Source organism: Haliaeetus albicilla, chromosome 7 (assembly GCF_947461875.1).
Source record: "Haliaeetus albicilla chromosome 7, bHalAlb1.1, whole genome shotgun sequence".
NCBI lineage: Eukaryota > Metazoa > Chordata > Aves > Accipitriformes > Accipitridae > Haliaeetus > Haliaeetus albicilla.
In genome coordinates this window covers 7,763,561-7,782,570 of record NC_091489.1, presented here as the reverse complement: position 1 = coordinate 7,782,570, position 19,010 = coordinate 7,763,561, and positions in this window count along the sequence as shown.

Here is a 19,010-nt window from a genome sequence, read left to right as displayed (position 1 = left end):
AGCTCAACCCGCTCTGTGGAGCAGCTGACCAGAAACCTGGCACGCTCAGCAACCCCCCCCAGCCCCCCTCTGCCCAACTTTTAGCGAGCGCAAGAGCCCACCCGCGCGAAAAGGCGCAGCGTTTCCCTCCCCTCCCCGCTACAGCCGAGATGCTCCACCACGGCGGGGTCGGGCGGTCCCACCTCCAAAAAAACCGCACTGCCAAAAACCAGCCCCGTGGCTAAAGGCTCCGTGTCGTAACAACACGGGGAACACCACACGCACCCGGGAGTTTCTGCGGGCAAGCGTGGAGCCTGAGCCCCGCGGGTGCAACTTTGCAACGGGCCGAACTTTTCGAGGTTTTTTCGGTGTAAAAGCAGAGAGGGAGAGGAGGGCTGAGCCGGAACGCTCCCGCCCGCCGGTGTTTTAAGGGTTTGCATTCTCCGGGGCCGCGGCGGTCTGTGGTGTGAGGGAAACAGTTTATTACCTTTCCGTGAGAATCCCGGGATAGAGGGCGAGGGGGAGAGAGGTGACAATGAGCAGGAAATAGTTCAATGGGGTCCCTTGAAACAATAACAAGTTCTTTAAGCGGCAGCAAAGGAGAGGCGAAAAGAAGCGGCGCGGTGTAAAAACAAGGCGTCTCTTTTAAAAGAAGCATCTCCCGCCCCGAGCACGGCGCGGCAGCGCTGCCGGGAGTTTGAAAGTTTTGGGAGAAAGTGCCCGCAGCGCACGGGGAACCCACCCGGGAGCAGAAGGAGCTGGAAGCCCGGGCTGCCGTTCGCAGGTTGCGGGCAGCGGTTCCGACCGGGCACCGGCTCGTTCCACGGCAGGGACCCCCTGCCCGCAGCCCTGCCCGCACCTCTGCCCTTCCAGGCTGGGCACACAGCGCCGCGGCGGCCCGAGCGGCTCTGCCTTCACCCGACTTCAAATAACCCCAGAGCTTCCGCTCTTCTTTTCGGTTTCTTTTTGATTTAGGAGCTACGACTTACGGCTGTATTTTCGTTACACAGCACCAGCCGCCTCACCTACCATTAACTTACTCGACTCCGCAGAGCTTTTATTTTTACCTCCCCCCCCTTCAGCCCGACACGTTAAATTCCGCACGCCAGCTCTCTTCAACCACTGCCCAGAAAGACGGGAAAAATTGTCATCCCTTCAGACCAATTCCTGCGTTAAAGTCTCTTAAGGCTCGCTCTTTCTGCCCACCGCCCGCTTTTTGTCCTCTTCGGAGGGGGAAAGCGGCGTTCGCCAAGAAATCCCGGGCGAAGCTTACTACCACGATACGTAGTCGCTGCTCTAGATAGTTCGAGGTGGTCTGTCCGCTCTCAGGTATTTATTTCCCTTCAGGTGCTTCACTCAAAACAAACGAACGCGCCGCAGCAAAAGCCGGGAGCACTCGGGCCCCGCAAACCCCCGGCGCGGCGGCCCCCGGGGGGGGCTGTATTTTGGGTTTGCACCTTGAAGGCGACATCGCAAACATCCTCATCCTGAAAAAGCCGGGCTCCAGGAGACGTTAACCCCAAAGAAGGACTCGCTCTCTCCGTACAGGTCAAAGGAGGGGGGAAAAGGGACTTTTCCCCCCCCTGCAGAAGTCGCGTCTCTTTTAGGGTGCGGGTGGTGGTGGGAGGTAAAAGGGGGCTGGTGGGTCCCGTTTAGGGAAACTCCAGCCTCAGTTCTTCCTCAACTGGCAACGAACGTGTTTAAGAGCCGAAAGCAGCAGAACCAGCCGGACTCGAAAGCGACGGGGTCGTTTCGGTGGAAAATGACCCGTTCCGAAAAAGAATAAATGAAACAAATCGAGCCGATCTAAATGTGTGTTCAGGCGATCCGAGCTTTAAAAACACTATTTAATTCTTCCGGATGGATGCTTCAAGGAAGGACTAATTCCTTATATATATATATACACGCACACGTCTATCTGCACACAAGGAATGGGAAGCAACCTCAACCAGTTCGGCAGCAGACACTTATCTATAGGGTTATTACTTTTTGCATTGATTGCTCAATTTAGGCAAAGGGAGGAGACTTGAAGTCGAATTTAGTTTGATCTCTTTCACGTTTTACTTAATACTTAGCAAATAAATGACCGTGCCACTCATTCCAGACAAATAATGTATGCACTCAAATTTAGTTGGTCTTTCAAAAAGAAGTCTATCCAGCTTTAAATTTTTCAATGACCATTAAAAAAGTTTCCAGAAGTTACACAGTCTTTAGAATGGGGCAGAGGGGGGACGGACACCACGAAACAAAATGTAACCAAACCCTAAAGTTTTTCCTCGGCTTGGATTCCTGCCGTCTTTATTTTATTTCCTTCTCCCTCTTTCTGATCTTAATTGCACTGTGGTTCTCAGGAGAGAGGACTCCCCACTTCCAGAGCCTTTTCAGCGAGAGCTGCAGTGCATGACAGTTTACAGCCAAAAAACTTCCTCCAGCCGAACAGCTATAAAGATTCCCGATTTATAGCAATACTTTCCTTCTTGCATGGGGCGAGTGGTAGCCTCCAGCTGTTCCCTCGGGTTCGTGAGACCTGTCCATCATCCCCTCCTTTATTCCCTGGGACAGCGCACCCCCCCAGACCCCTTCCCTGGGGAACCAGCCCGGGCCCACTCCCGCAGCTCTCGGGTACCAGCGGCCCCGGGTGCAGCTTGGAGCGCCCAGGGATGTCGCGCGAGAAGGGGAGCGTGGTTAGGTATTGGAGATATTTGTTTATATATCTTCCACCTTGCAGTTTGGGGGGGGGTGACACATGCAGTTAACGCCGCCCTTGGTGCTGGACCCGCTGCCGCCCCGGGGAGCAGCACCCACTGACCCTGGGGATGAAACCCACTTTTCAAAGGTCAAAACCTCCCACCCCTGGAGAATCAACACTTGCTTCCCAGGACCTATTCTCCCACCCCCCCACCCCCCCATTAAGAAAAATGATTACATTTTATGTAATATATACATAAACAGAGATGTATACCTCTGTCTCTACTTGTCAGCTGCTTTTTCCTGGACACTGGGGAGGAATGTCCTACTGATGCTACTGTTGAAGCATTGCTTGAGGATGTAAATGCCACTTTCCTAAGAAGCTTCCAGATTTCATTTTAATCTGGCATATCGTTTTCCTTATATACAAGGCTTAAACAAGAAAAAGCCTAAAGATTGTCCTGGGAGAGCTCTTTATAAGAACTCACTATTTTATAACTCCAACGTACTAATATATGCCTACAGAGGAAACGACAACACGTGAAAACCTGCAGTGGTTTTACCCATCTTAAGTTCATACATTCTGAGCATTAAGCCTCTGGAATAAGTATGCTTGAGGTTCTCTATGTTCAGTATTTAAGACATAGGACCGATTTTCTCCAAAGGTTTTAATGCATACATGCTTTTGAAAAACGTTTTCTTTCCAGGTAGTCTGAATGCAGCACAACATGTTGATTTTGATTTGTTTTGCTTTCTCCCTTTAGCATTTGGGAGGGCAAGGCAAAGGCAGAGTGCTATCCTGCATTTTTTGAAGGTGGCAAAACTCCCGTTGACTTAGTCAGATCTTTGCTTGAGTACTGCTAAGTACCCTTTCCATCTCAAATGCTCAGATCCTGAGGTTTCCCTCATGAAAGTCAATGATCAAACTTCCAAGGACTTCAGCGCCTGCTCCACTAGACAGCACCAACTGGGGAAAAACAACAAAATAAACTGAAGCTCCCAGGAAAGCCCTTAAGGGAGACTCCGGCTCAAAGACGGATGAGATCAGCACACTTGAGAGCAGAGCACTTTTGATCCAAACTCAAAATTTTCGGCTAGAATATCCTTTTCAGTATCTTAATGATATTGTCTAGAAGACTAAAGCTATTTAAACCAAGTTATTCTGAGTGAGCTAGTGGGAACAAGCAGATATCACAAGTAAGAGCCATCCACCACCCTTTAACAGGCCGTTGCTCTAAAAACTGCAAAGAGGGACAGGCACAATGGATGACCAGGGCTGCAAAGAGAAGTAGTAGCATAAGAGATACCGTTTACTGCTTTATCCTGGACTAAAGGATAATCTTAAACCAGCCAAACAAAACCCAAAACAACAACAAAGCAAAAAAACCCCCCACACTGAGGACATATTCTGCTTCAAACAGGGACTGTAGGAGTCTGAGGACAGAAAGTACTTGCTTCGTCATAAACATCCTAGCAGGAGTCCTGTTGAGAGACCCTACCATAAACAACACCTTTTCCTATACTTCAACCCACATAGCTCCCAAAGGGCACTAACGGAAATGCAACTTTTCTTGCTGAGATATGTCAGGGTAAGTTAAAAAGCTAACGTTAAGGTCTCAGGTACAAAAGTCCTCAGATTTTCTGACATTAATAACCAAAATAAAATACTTTTACTGGAAATACTCATCTTTGCCCCGGCCATTATTTCTCTCTCTGTAAAAGTATGCAGTGCTAAGAATCAAACAGGCAATACTCCTTTTGCAGTTCTTTTAATATCAATAAAAGTTTTAAGGCAGTTGGGAATCCATAGTTTCTCCTTTTCCTCTCCTTTGACCATTTCATGGAGATTACTGTAAGGCTTAAGACAAACTGGGTGTTTCACAGCTACATAATACTAACACCTCTAGAAAAAAAAGAGATAAGCCCTAATTTGTAACTGCAGAGTTTTTAAAATCAAATCAACCTCTTTTCCACTCTTTTTTTCCTCCTCCTTTACTGTTTTAGCACTTTTCTTCCTCCTCCTCACTGCTCCACAGGAAAGGTAAATATACAGGGTTAATGAGTACTATTTTATATTTTATAAATAAGACTAACAGTTTTAGTATACACTTGGCAACTTGTGCCTAAATCTAGATTATCTCCTGTTTTGGAATTAGTAATTGCCTTGAATGCAGCCTCAAAGCTTACAGCCTCTTCTGAGCCCTTTGCTGCCGAGATTATTTCCTGATTTCTTGCTCAAGGTAATTCCCTTATCCACATGAAATAAAAACGCTTGAACAGCTTTACCAATGAGGACATACTGACGGCAAATTCTCTGCCTCCCATCAGCAAGGAAGCGATCTGATAGAAAACTGTTTTCTTCTTTACCTCATTTGAGTTAATTTCCACTGACCGATACCAACAGTTTTGCATAACTCTGATGCTGGTTTTCATCACCTTGATGCAGCTGGCTCAGAGGAGAGGACTGGAACTTAACTCGATCTAGACATTATTTGAACTTACAGGTAGCATACTTTTACATCAGCTGAGCCACTTTTTAGCCCCCTCCACCGCCTCCTCTCTTACACTGCTCTGAACCCAATTAACTTCTTTCTTCCAAGCTGTATGTGACCTACCCCTGCTCTCTCTACATCCAGCCCTTCATCTTACCCACACGTGCAGGTGTCCCTGTTGGTGAAGCACATCTAATAGAAGTATTTTCGTATTACTACTTTTAAGAAAGTGAAAAACTCCCGAACCGATCAAGTCACCACCATATTTTCCCGTAAATCTTTTTGCCATTACATACACAGCATTTATGTTGTGCACCATCCTGGACAGGTCTGCTCAGAGGAAAGAACATGGCAGAAGGACCACACAGAGCAGAAGAACAGGACTATGATGCCAACAGCTTTCTGGACAAGGAATAAAAAAGCAAGGCAACGTTCACTGGAAAGTGGCAATTGCAGAGAAAAGAGAAACTACTGACACAACAGCTCCTTAAAGACACTTCTGTTGGTCTTCTCAGGGAGACAGTGGGTGAACTAATGCCAGCTTCTTCCTGGCATACAGGGCTCAGACCTCGAGACCAGCTTCTGGGATGTACAGACATACTTGTGGTCCTCTGTTTCATGACCAGGAGGGTAAAATGTCTTGCAAACTTCAGCCTTTCTGTGTCAAACGTACCCATCAAGCCCTGACAAACAGAAATGTTTCCTACAGCATCCTACTTCGAATTCAGCAAAGGTTAATTGGGTCTTGGCTGCTTTTTTCCTGCCTTAGGCCACCTAATGGGTTTAGCTGTGGGAAGATGGTTGATGGAATGTACAGCACAAGAGACTGGAAGCCAGGAGGGCTGATTCTGAGCTCCGCTGACTCGCTGTCTCACTTTGGGCAAGTCTGCAGGATCTCCATTTTGGTGAGCTGCTCTACTTCATAGCGAAAATATTACACCGCAATTTTCACTGGTAATATCCCATCCCTATTTTCTCTGGAACCATTTATATAATGAAAGCAAGTACCTGATAAGCTAATAATACATAATGAAAAGTAATTACATGTCAAAACAAAAATTCACAGTCTTTGTTCTCTGGTAATGCAAATCTGGTCTGATTCTCTAACAAGGGTGCATTTTTCCTGCTGGATGCTTTTTGAACACTTGCATTTTTACCAAACTGCTGGTGCTAGTCCCACTTAATTCCAGCATGCTGCAGACATTGGTTCATTTTGCTCTTTCAATTTGTTTAAAAAAAAAAAAATGTCCGCAGAGTAAAAAGGGACTGTTTAAGCCCTACCTTTTTGTCTAGCAGTCCATGCTGTCAGTACCAACATGCAGGTACAACAGAGATGATGAATGAGCAGCAAATGATGAATGTGTGGGGACCACAGAGTGTAATAACCACCAGTGCAAGTACCACGGGAGGCAGTGCCAGGAATGCCCAGGACACACTGCAGACACCCCAGCCTCTCCTTGAAATCTCTGCACGTTAGACACTTCCCTGGGGCCAAAAAATATTTCTTGCCCTTGCTAAGAAAAATGTCAGCTGTGACCTAGGACTAGTGATCTGTGGAGTCTGATGTCCTGTCTAACAGCGGTTAGTTGTTACACAGGGAGACATGACCCTTCACCCCTAATGATGCAGATTATTTTGTAATGTTTCCAGTCAGAGAGGCATCACTTTTGTGGTTCTATTGACTCGCTTATTCCCCAAAGTATGAAGACTTACAGCTGTATTTTTTATAAGCTAATTTAACTTTAAATGTTTTTTTCTTACCTTGCATCTGACCTTTATGCTAATTAAAATTGCTCATTCCTATGAAACTACTTTTTATGTCTAGCTCAGATCAGTAGATGTTCACTGCATTCCTGGGTTATCATAAAAATTCTTGCAGGCTGCTAGGCAAAACATATAGCTCCGTCACCTAGAAAACCTGCACTATCTTTTCATGTTAAACACCGTTGACCTCAATTAGTGATTAACTAGTTCAAAACCCTCCATAGAGGCACAATTTTGGTAATGCTGTGCACTAAATCTCTTACTTTCGACACCGATTCCAACAGCCTAACATCAAATTCTCAGAAAAGACCAACTAAACAGCGGTGGATCTAACAGGGACAGCTATTTCTTTTTACTCCCTTGGACCTGAGAAAACTTTCCCAAGAGCTCTTACATTCCCCTGTATATATAAGATAATTGAAGAAGGTGAATCATTTATTTTAAAAGTTAATGATAGGACCACAGGCTAATTCACCCAGATCTCTCTCTGAAAGACAGAATATGAATTCAGGGATACCCAGCTTTATTATGGCTAGGAATTCAGTTGTACAAAATCCTTCAACGATAGCATCTTTGTCCCCTTCTCAGTAAGTACAAACTTACAATCTGTAAGAGCTAGCTAGTCAATGTTGTGCTACACGCTTACACCAAGATAACTGTTTAGCATGGTCACATCAATATTCTTGCTGCACGCAACGCTGAACCTTCAAGTCTTGTCCTGATCTTTTCTTTACAAATCTGCGTGCCTAACTTCTGTGTGGGAACGGAAAAAGACACTGATCCCAGTCATGTCTTTCTGCATTAGTACTTTTGATAGCTCCTAATTCAAGGGGTATTTTGTCTTTTGTCCTTAATGTTGTTCCACACCATGCTATGGGAATTTTCTCCCAGTGAGCACTGGAAACTTTTGACCCAATTGCAGTTGTATTCCGGAGTATCACATTCAGTATCCCAGATACATGGGAGAAAAACCAATAGCCATCATATAAGAGACACCAAGCATTTTAAATCTGAATTACATTTCTGTTCTTTCAGAGGTACTCTGATACCTGAGAACTTCTCAAACCTGAAATCTGCTGATGCTACCAACTGTGTTCATTTAAGCTGGCAGGTTACTTTCAATCACGGACTCTCCACTTGCATCCTTGCTAATGTAATACATTCATAATCTTGCAGGCACATTGCAAACATTTATTCATCTTCTTCAGCTTTTTTAAACAAATTGTTAATCTTCAGTTGAATTAAAACAAATTTCAACCATGTTATATTTATTGCTGCTTTACATTATTAAAAAAACCACAAACACCTTTAATTGAAGGCTTCTCCAATTCTATCCCTTAGACAGCTTATTATTTGTGTTTAACACTGGCTTTGCAAAAATTTTCTTTAAGAAACCAGAGGGAAATTTTCAGTATAGTCCAAGTCTGAAATTTAAGGTGCATCTCACTTTCAGAAACTTGTGGCAGATGCCATGCATCCCCAGGAATTCACTCCTGATTCTGTCTGTCCAGATGACAAGGATACAGTCAATCTATCTGAGCAGTAGAAAAAGAACTGCTTTACCTTCAAGGCACCTTCCTTTGGGAAAAAAACCTTCAAGTCCCAGTGCATTGACAGCTTTGATAAAAATAGAATCTAATTCAAGATTTCGTCTTCAGCAGATGCCTTGTCTCATGCATTAAGTTGTGCACACTTACAGTAAATATATTTCTATTGAAATAGCAACTGCCGTGATGCACTTAATGTAGCCTTCAAGACAAACTGAGCTTTGCCCTCTGAAATGTTTTCTCCTCATTTTACATCTAGAAATACAAGATTACAGAGTGCAAAGCTGAAACAATATTAAGTTAATAAGTAAGGTATACATTTCTGACCAAGAAATTAGAAAATCCACAATCTCTTTTTCTTTGTGAACTCTTATGCTAAAAAAGTTCTTAAACATCAGCTAGATTCTAAAGATTTTACCTGGGAAAAAAATCTGTTGCAAGCATAGGAAGTTTTTCCGTGAGTAATCCATACAAGAATAAAAGTGAATGGAGTATGAACGCCTCCATAATTCTTCCAATTTTTGTTCTCAGAGAAACAACTGGAAGCTGAAAACTCTTGTATTTGCAAGACTGGGTAATGACTTATGCCCTTACTTTCTTTTTGTTTATATTTTTTTAATTTTTCAGATTTGCAGCCTGAACAACAGTGAAGACAAGGCGTAATGTGATAGAGTGTACACATTATGCGTCTTCCTTCCAGAAAAAATAGGACTGAAATTAACCAAGTCTCCACAATTCTTTCTTTGGTTCTGACTTTTCTTTAAAAACCCTTGCTTTGCCACAGGGAGGTTTTGGCAAAGCATTTCTTTTGGGAAGGGGGGAGGAGAAGGAAAAGCAGGGGGAGGAACCTAAGAATCTCCACCTTTTGGCTGTCTCAAGTACTTGTCTGCCTGGAAGCTCAATATGATGCAATTAATGAACAGCAATCCTCCACCTTCAGTGCTTCCTTCCCTTTCTCGAGACAGATGTGCTGACAGCATGGCACCTTCTTTAAAGGAACTCAGTTTTATGGAAGCTGAGCTCTCAGCAAGGCACGAGTGGCTACAAGCTTTTGGCTGCCCCATGTATTTTCAAGCAAAATCAATGTGTTTTGTGCCAAATATCCAAAGACAATATCAGAGATGAAAGCAGGGTCCAGCAAATGCCCCCTTTTATCCAGATCCCTTTCGAATGTCCATGCATGCCAAAATTTCCTTTGCTTGCCTTGGAAAACACATAGACAAATGTATCTCACTTGCAAGCTATCTTTTTTCTCACAGGCTGCACACATTTTACTCTGCTTAGCTTTCATCCCCTTCCTCCTAGACATATATTCATCTGCAGCCTCAAACCACTTCTTTCCCTCTGTGCATTTACATCTTACGAGATCTACACCACCACCCTGTCCTCACTTACACCCATGCTCAAGAAACAAACCAACTCAAAACTCAACCTACCTGGGTGCCTAAACACCTAAATAAGTTACCTGTTAATCAGTGGTGCTAAATACCTACAGTTCCTACCAAAGTCCAGAACTTTTGAAACCCAGGCTAAATCAGTCCCCCCAACCTCCATTTCCCACCTGCCCCCCCAGACACAGAGGTATGTGATTCTCGGCTTTACTCACCAAACTAATTGTATTAGGCTCCATCACACCGAATAAAGCAATTGCAGGGATTAAGTTATTGAATTGGATTCACAGGCCTAAATTTAGCCACAGAAGTTTGATATGGTTTTTGGCTTAAACATTAAAGAAAAAGAAGAAGACAGAAGAAAGCAACTAGATAGATAACACAGAATCCCAGTCTTTCTTCCCAGAGGAAGCACAGCTCCAGGAAACCTTATGGAGATCAACCAGCTGTCATTAGAGGTAGAGGTACGGCATAACAACTGCCTTCTCCAGGCTTCATGCTTTACAGGGCCTTGCAAAAGCCATGTGAAGGATGCATACAGAATAAAATCTTTCCTTTTAGTCCCTCCCAAAGACTTTAGCAAAACTTCATTTTCCCAATATTGCCAGTGTTCTGACTCGAGAAAGATCAGAGGAGAACGCTGATCCCCAGCATATTTGAAGTATTCGTGGAGATCATTTTTTGTCTGTCCCTGTAAAAATTTGGGTTAAGCTTCAATCATAATTCAAAACAAGATCCACATTTTAAAAATATTTCAAAAAAGACAAAAATTTCTACAAATTGTCTCAGAGTTAACAAAGCAATATGATCTTCTACACAAAACAAATTAAGGATATGCCTTTTTTGAATTACTATTGAACTATGAAAGGGAAGTTTCAACAGCTTTAGACCAACTAATACATCATTTGAACAGAAATACTAACAGTAAATGAACAGTGACAGCAGGGGGTAGGAGGGTGTTTCCAATGGATATATTCGAGATGCCTCTGTTGAGAAACTTTGAAGCTAAACCCCAAGTATTTCTAATTCTTTTTACTTCAATGTTTTGATACTAGGCTTCCAAGTAGAAATCCTGAAGTTGATGCAAAGGCACTGTCTTCCCTTCCACTTGTAGCCAAAGAGCTTTGTGCCTAGTACCAAAGGAACTCCTGTTGCTGAAAGTCCTTGAAGAGAACAAACCCATGGAAACCTCAGGAAGGGAAAGGCAATTGCCCATTTCATATCTGTTTTGAAATTACTTTCGTCATTCTAAATTAACAGTTCTAGAAGACTTGTGAGAAAAGGAGATTTTTTTTTTTTTTACAGGTTGCTGGAAGCTGAACTTTTCATGGAGAACTGGCTGAAGGTCTTGCATAAGAAGGCAGTCAGCAGAAATATGCTATTCTGAAAAGGGATGCTGACTTAGCAATACATTTTAAAATACACTAATCACACTTAACATTTCTTCTGCCTTTTCCCATGAACTGGTCATAAAGAGAAAAAATAAAAAATAGATAGTCCTATTTTGGGAATGCTTTCACCCTAAAGGAATGTGAAAGTAGATGGCTTAAGAGTCTTGCCTCAAGAACAGCTACTGTCATTTAAAAGTATTTATCTTGCCGAAGGTGTCCGGATTAAAGACTATAGTCTTTGCCATACATTTTAACCAATAAAACAAAAAAAATTTTTTTTCTGAGCTGTCTTTATCTAAGACTGAACTTCAGGTTTATATCACCATCATTTGCAGTGGACTTCCAGTTAAAACTTGGAGACTGAGTCAATTCCTATCACCATTCACCAGTAGCCAGCCAGCTACATGACTGCAGAACAGTAGCCCAAAATGGGTATTTTCCTTCTCCTGCCTGGCTGGTTCCCCTGCCTGGCTGGGGGGGGTTGACCCTGGCTGGACACCAGGTGCCCACCAAAGCCATTCTATCACTGCCCTTCCTCAGCTGGACAGGGGAGAGAAAATATAACAAAGGGCTCGTCAGTCGAGATAAGGACAGGAGAGATCACTCACCGATTACCATCACAGGCAAACCAGACTCAACTTGGGGAAAATTAACTCAATTTATTACCAATCAACCAGAGTAGAGTAATAAGAAATAAAACCAAATCTCAAAACACCTTCCCTCCACCCCTCCCTTCTTCCCGGGCACAACTTCACTCCCGGATTCTCTACCTACCCACCCAGTGGCGCAGGGGGATGGGGAATGGGGTTTACGGTCAGTTCATCACACGTTATTTCAGCTGCCTCATCCTCCTCAGGGGCCGGACTCATCACACTCTTGTCCTGCTCCAGCGTGGGGTCCCTCCCATGGGAGACAGTCCTCCACCAACTTCTCCAGCGTGGGTCCTTCCCACAGGCTGCAGTTCTTCACGAACTTCTCCAACATGGGTCCCTTCCATGGGCTGCAGTCCTTCAGGCACAGACTGCTCCAGCGTGGGTCCCCCACGGGGTCACAAGTCCTGCCAGAAAACCTGCTCTGTGGGCTCTTCTCTCCACAGATCCGCAGGTCCTGCCAGGAGCCTGCTCCAGCGCGGGGTTCCCATGGGGTCACAGCCTCCTTCGGGCATCCCCTTGCTCTGGCGTGGGGTCCTCCCCGGCCTGCAGGTGGAGATCTGCTCCCCCGTGGACCTCCCTGGGCTGCAGGGGGACAGCCTGCCTCACCATGGTCTTCCCCACGGGCTGCAGGGGAACCTCTGCTCCGGCGCCTGGAGCATCTCCTCCCCTCCTTCTGCACTGACCTGGGGGTCTGCAGGGCTGGTTCTCTTACATGTTCTCACTCCTCTCTCCGGCTGCTGTTTCTGTGCCTGCTGCAACTTTTTTTCCCTTCTTAAATCTGTTCTCCCAGAGGCACTACCACTATCACTGATGAGCTCGGCCTTGGCCAGCAGCTGGTCCATCTTGGAGCCGGCTGGCATTGGCTCTGTTGGACACAGGGGAGGCTTCCAGCAGCTTCTCACAGAAGCCACCCCTGTAACCCCCCCACTGCCAAAACCTTGCCGCACAAAGCCAATACATTGACTTTACACACACACTCTGTTAGTCTAAGGAAAGAAGCACATGAATATTAAGGTCTATTCCTCTGTTTAGGCTTCATTTTCACTGAGGAAAGATGTTGTATTCTGAACCTCAGACAAGTAAACTGAGCAAAATCTGAAGACACAATACTCTGTGATACAGGCTCCCCATAATTTTACACCTGATCACAAATTCATGAATAAACTATGTAGGGGTTTTTTAACTCATTTTTTAATCTTTGCCTTGTAGTTGGTAAATATTTATTTTCATGCATTTCAGAATAGTGAAATAATCTGTGAGAAAGTTTTAAATATCTTACCTTATCTTTTTGCCTGTTGATTCTTGTGAGCTGCACATTTTTATTTTCAGAGTCGAATTTGGAGTAGCAAGGTTTGCTTGCTGAGCAGGGATTCTTGAGGACAAGGATGACAATATGTAGAAGCTGAATATATGCTTGCACAAGTTCAGAAATTAGTCTTACATTTGTGAGGGGAATAGGGGTTTGGATTCAAGAACATTATTAATTAAATGTAACAATTGCTACCCTAATAGCAGTTGGCAACCAGGTTTAGAAACCCTTCTGCACAAAGTCAAATCATATATATGCCAGATAAGTATTGTGTGTGTATATAAAAACAAGTATAAAAATTACATGTATATATAATGACATCTCACATATAGTGAGCCATAACTCCTTAGCTAACACAGTTGCTCTGGTTTACGCTAGTTGCAGTACAGCAAATCAACCTGTCCTTTTGCAAGTAGACTGGTATTAACTATTTACTCAGACTTTCCCAGTCCTTAAGCATGGAAGCACACACCAGTATCTTATAAACTATGTTATGAATCGACATATTCAACACCTAAATAGTATAATACATTATCACGAGTAGGTGACAGTACAAGCCCTTTCAGGTGAAGATTCTCAACCTATGATCACAAATGTAAGTAAGCGGATTTTTGTTGTACTTGCCTCTTTAGGGAAGATCTATCAAAAAAGGAGAAAAAGTGGGTATTCCCCAAAAGCTTAGCTAACAGAGTATACTGTTGCCCTTTGTTTTTTAAATGTTCTTTTTTAAAATTCCAGCAACTGGCATTAGTAAAGCCTATCAAGCAGTTGTCTCCAGAAGCTCTCTATGAAACAGTTGCATCTAGTAACAAGGTAGATTGAATGTATATATACATATATGTTCAGAAATAGTGAGACTGTAAGTGAACTGTTTGCTGGATGACTGCAGTAAGGATCCTTTCTGGTCAGCAGCACTGTGTTAGATGATTAATGTAGAAAAAGGTCTCATAGAATTTCCAGTTATTTAAGCATCTCAGAGGAAGGATGCCAAGATTCAAATATCCAAGGTTTGAAGACTGCAGTGGCAATGGCAAAGCAGCAATTGATTTGAGAGAGAGCAGATACAACCTATGAGAGTCTTAAGAATTACAATATTTCAAAAATCACCCCCAAGTATGTACAGTTTGTTTTCTTTGTGGTGCTTAGCAGAGGTTGGCAATTTCTATGTGTTTTGGTTTGGAACATAATTTGAAACAATGATGTGGGTTTGGCACTTATTGATATACCAGCAAATAATAAGTTCTTAGAAACATCACAATCTTTTGAAGTCAGGACTGTTCCCTGAGGTATTTGCTTGGCCTTTAAACCACCTACGTTCTCCTTACGTTTTAAATTACCTTTAATTATGTGCAGATAATAAAAATATGTCTTTAGTTGACTCTATTTAACTTACCATTGACCGTCCAACAAATTCTTTTTACATCCGAGCAATTGCTTAGCAGGAAATCAGTGCAGCAATGACTTAAAAGAAAAACCTTAGCCCTTTCTTTAGGTCTTCTTTGCTTTGGGAAGTTCTTTGCAAAGTCCCTCAGCTCTTTCCCAAGTTCCCAATTATGTATTTCTTTGTTAATAGACTAAAACAACTGCTAGACTTGGAGCAGCCTATATCTGAGGAAGGGGGTTCCAGTACCTCCCAGGGAAAAGCTGCCCAGCAGTTTAATTAATAAGTTCCTGTCTTATCTGCAGGAAGGAAGCCCTTTTGGGGAGCAGTCCAAATCACAGTTCAGCCAGAGTGACTGATTTTAGGTTGCCCCTATAATAAAAACATTTAGGCTCCTATTGCAGCCTAACGGAGCTGCTGGTGTGCATGCACACCATGCTACTGAAATGCCCTCTTCATTAAATGGGCTATTCGGAAACCAAAGTCTGCAGTGCCTTTGGGTTCTGAATAACTTTAGATACAATGTCAGGGTCAAAACGGAGCTCCCAAATGGCTTCAGGGTGGCAGAGTAACCAGGGATCACTAGGATTTGTGTAATATTGCAAGGGCAGGGGAAATCAGAAGATGAAGATCTGGTTATCTAGGCAGGTTTCTTTGCAATGCAAGGTCTCCTCCTGTTACACTGCTGTACTGTAAATTGCTAGGGAATTGCCGGCAAGGATGACAGCGTTTTGTCACAGTTGTGATTAAGAGACTGAATCCTTAGGGCCCCTTTAAATTGCCTCTCCTGTTGTCCTAATTCAAGTAGAATTTCATTGTTTTCAATGCATGGGAGGAGGATTCAGGTGGAAATACTAGCAAATTTCTCTTCTGTCCCAGAAAGGTATGCAAACAAATAGCAGAAGTGAACTTCTAGAGAAATTATTTTACTGCCTATTAGTGTCTGCCACTTTTCATAGGTTCATCAGGTCACGTGAGAATTCCCCTATAAAGTAATTTATGTGCTGTGCTGCAGAGCAACACTTGACTCTTTTGATCTCTGATATTAGGGATAATGAATTTGTAGGCATCTTCAGCTTCCTCAGCATTGCCATGCAACCTAAGCTGACTACTGGATTGGTCTGAGTGCTGCTTGTTCCATTTACTCGGTGATAAGCAACACATTATGATTATCTCAAGCGTAAACTGGAAGCAGGCAGGATTTTTAAAACTGTTAGAAGAACCTGATTAGAAAGCAAAGGTGCTTCATTTGCAATCTTACCTTTCTTAAATAAGGTGAATAGAGAAGAGAGACAGGTCACTTTATAAACATTTTTTTCTTGGTTGCTTAAACTTGTTTTGGCAGTTATTCTCATAATATGGTGGAGATGAAAGTTGGCTTTTTTGGTTTTAATGAAACTGTAAACCCCAGGAAAATTGGGATACACTCTTCCAAAGCAGGGAAAATGATAGTTGTGTTTTCTCTCCCTCTTTAAAAAGACTATACTTCTCTTACCCAGACCACCACCACACTAGCAGGTTACATTACGCACCTGAGGCCTTTCTGTACTCTAGTACAGAAAGCTAGTTTCTTGCTAACTGTCCTCACACAGATTTGAAAATATACTCATTATTTCTATGCATAAAAGCTTTCCAAAAACCTTGTGAGGCAACTTCAGCCCAAACTGACTGTCTAGCTTAATTTCTCTTCACTTTTCTTCACAGGTATAAATGTACTTCTAAAAATGTTGTTAAACATGTTATGAAGGAAAGTCCTTAATTTTGTACAAATTACTTAAACAGCAATCTGTCCTAATTGCATGCAAGTCGCATGCAGTCTTTCTTGGTGCTTGAATATCTCCTTCTGAAGGAACACATGGCTGTGTTTTATGATAGCATTTTCTTGAGGCATATGAAGGTTCCTTCTTTTCTTTGCTATCTTCTTGTCTGCTGCCAATGGGACTTCAAATGTTCCAGGTTCCCCCCCTGAGAAAAAGAAAAAATTTTAAAAAGAGAGAGCGCTGGGCTTCTGCTGCACACATCTCCAGAGTGCTGTGGGAACAAAGAGCCAGAAGTGCTGGGAGGGAGGATGGCAAACCAGTGGGAACAGGCAGGAGACGGGCCAGGCGGTGGGGGAAGGGGCCATGGGGTGCTGGGGGAATGGGAGCAGAAAGGAGCCAGATCTGGTAAACTGAGGAGAAGCCTGGTAGGAGAAACTTCTTTGTTTGGAGGAGAGAACAAAGGGGAAGGAGAGTTGATGGAAGAAGCATAGCTGTCGGGTTAGAAGAAATTCGTTATTCCTATCCACTATCAGTCTGCACCTTCGAAGGGGCAAAAGTAAACACACAGAGGGAACTGATTAGCATGTGCAAAGAAACATGCTTCTTTTGCTCTGGTTGTGACAATTAACTAGCTCTTTTTTTTTTCCCCCCCCTCTCTTCTTTCAGCACTTAATTCACTTTGGACAAAAACAATTAGATATGAAAATCTAATATGGCAAAGCTACAGATATTGCCTTCATTGATCTTGACACATTGACCTAAATGTATATATTCTTAGCAGCTCAGAATTGCTGGTTTCTCTTAGACAGGGCTGACTGCTGCAAAGGAAACTAACCTGACCCACAGTGATTTGAGTTTCCTCTAAATCTAAAACTTAAATTTGTGATGTACCCTGCTCCACTCCTCCTGGGGTACGAAAGATTAGCACAAAGAAATTGGCATTAATGTCAAAGCTGTTGTACTGTTAGTATATGTAACTGCTTTGTTTTAAGTTAAAAACTCCTGGTGGAAACCATTTATTTGCAGAAAGCAGAAATGCCAAATCCTTGTGGGAAATTAATACATATCTTCAGTCATCAAGCAGACCATCTAAAATATCAAAACCAGAGCAATACTTAACTTTTCTAAGTTAACTAATATCAATTCTTTACCGCAGGACTGAATGTTTTTCTCTTAGCAATATTACAGCAGAGTAGTCAGCATTTCAATGTAATCTGCACTACAATGCCCTATGTTAATGCAGAGAGATACTTCAAAAACAGAACAACATGTTAATGGTCCCTCCCATATAACTCTTGGGCCTAACAATTAGTAGTCACTTTTATTAGCAGTTAAGTGCAGAAATATACCATTTAAAAATCTTACAGCCTTTGTTCTGGATTTTAGGTGACTTCAACAAAAATGTGTCTTTACTAATCCCTTTTGTAAGCTTGCACGTCTGTTGTAAATAGCATTTTTATCCCCTGGCTTGTTGCCTGGAGTATAAGGCAAAGAAACAAGACACCTTGTTTTGCTAAAACTGTTAGTTTCTTTCTTAAATTTATTTTAAGATATGAGTAAAGGCTGGTAAACTCTCTCTACTGGCCATGGATGAATTTTTTTTCCAGTTCTTTATCTGCTGTACTTAGGACTCTGAAATTGGTAGTTGGAAATGAAGCTATTTATCTTGGCATGAATGGGGTTAAACTCTGAATTTTCAGTTATAAAATTGGATTAAACATCAATTTATTGATCAACCCTGGAAAAAAATGGCTCAAAAGAGAACACTATCAGCTTCAGGAAGATTCTTCCTGTGAACATGAATTGTTTATCAGAATAGCCATGCTCTTGCAAAGCAGGCTGACCAGTCCCGTTTTTGTTGTTTTGTGAAGCATCATCACTGGCTTCACCGTTTTGGGGGTTCACCATTTACCATTTCAGTTTCTTCTGGTTTAAGACACGTTGGTTGCGTTCTGTGCAAGATATACAAAACCAGCAGCCATTTCTGGAAGTAAGAAATGAACTTGTTCTCGAGATTGCTTTTTCTGCAATGAAGTTACACTGCCCTTACATATACATCCCTGGCCCTGCTAGTAACTAGGGTGTTCAAGCCTTGAACCCAATCTCTTCTGCAGGGTTGCAGTGTGATAAATATCCTCCAAAGGCTTGCTTGCTTAGCAGCGGCCACTAATACATGGTCTTGTAATACCTGCTGGAGGGCTTTTCTTCCAACGGTTGGGGTGTTGCTGGCACTTTGACTTCATCTGTGTTTAAACAAATGGAGAGTTGGCCAGTCAGTTCTCAGGGACCAGGAGGGCAGCTTACGTACCTGGCTAAATTTGCCTTGAAATTTCCAGCTGTGACGGTAAAACCAATTTGCCTGTCCATTTCATCTTCTAAAGAGTGAGGGTACCCATTTTTACATACATAAAAAATTGGTGGTTTTGTCTACACACAACTTTCTGGGGTTCTCCATCATAAATGATTAAGTTTTTCGTTTTGTTGAAACTCCTAGCTCTCAGTGAATATTTCTAGTTCAAAATAGTTAGTGAGCCATCTATGAGAGGTTTTTTCTTCTCCACTGACCTTTTTGATTCTTTTAAGTGTTCTCATCTCTCCCAATCCAAGAGTTGTGTTCTCCCATACAGCTGAGTGTATTGTCTGAGCTACATGAAC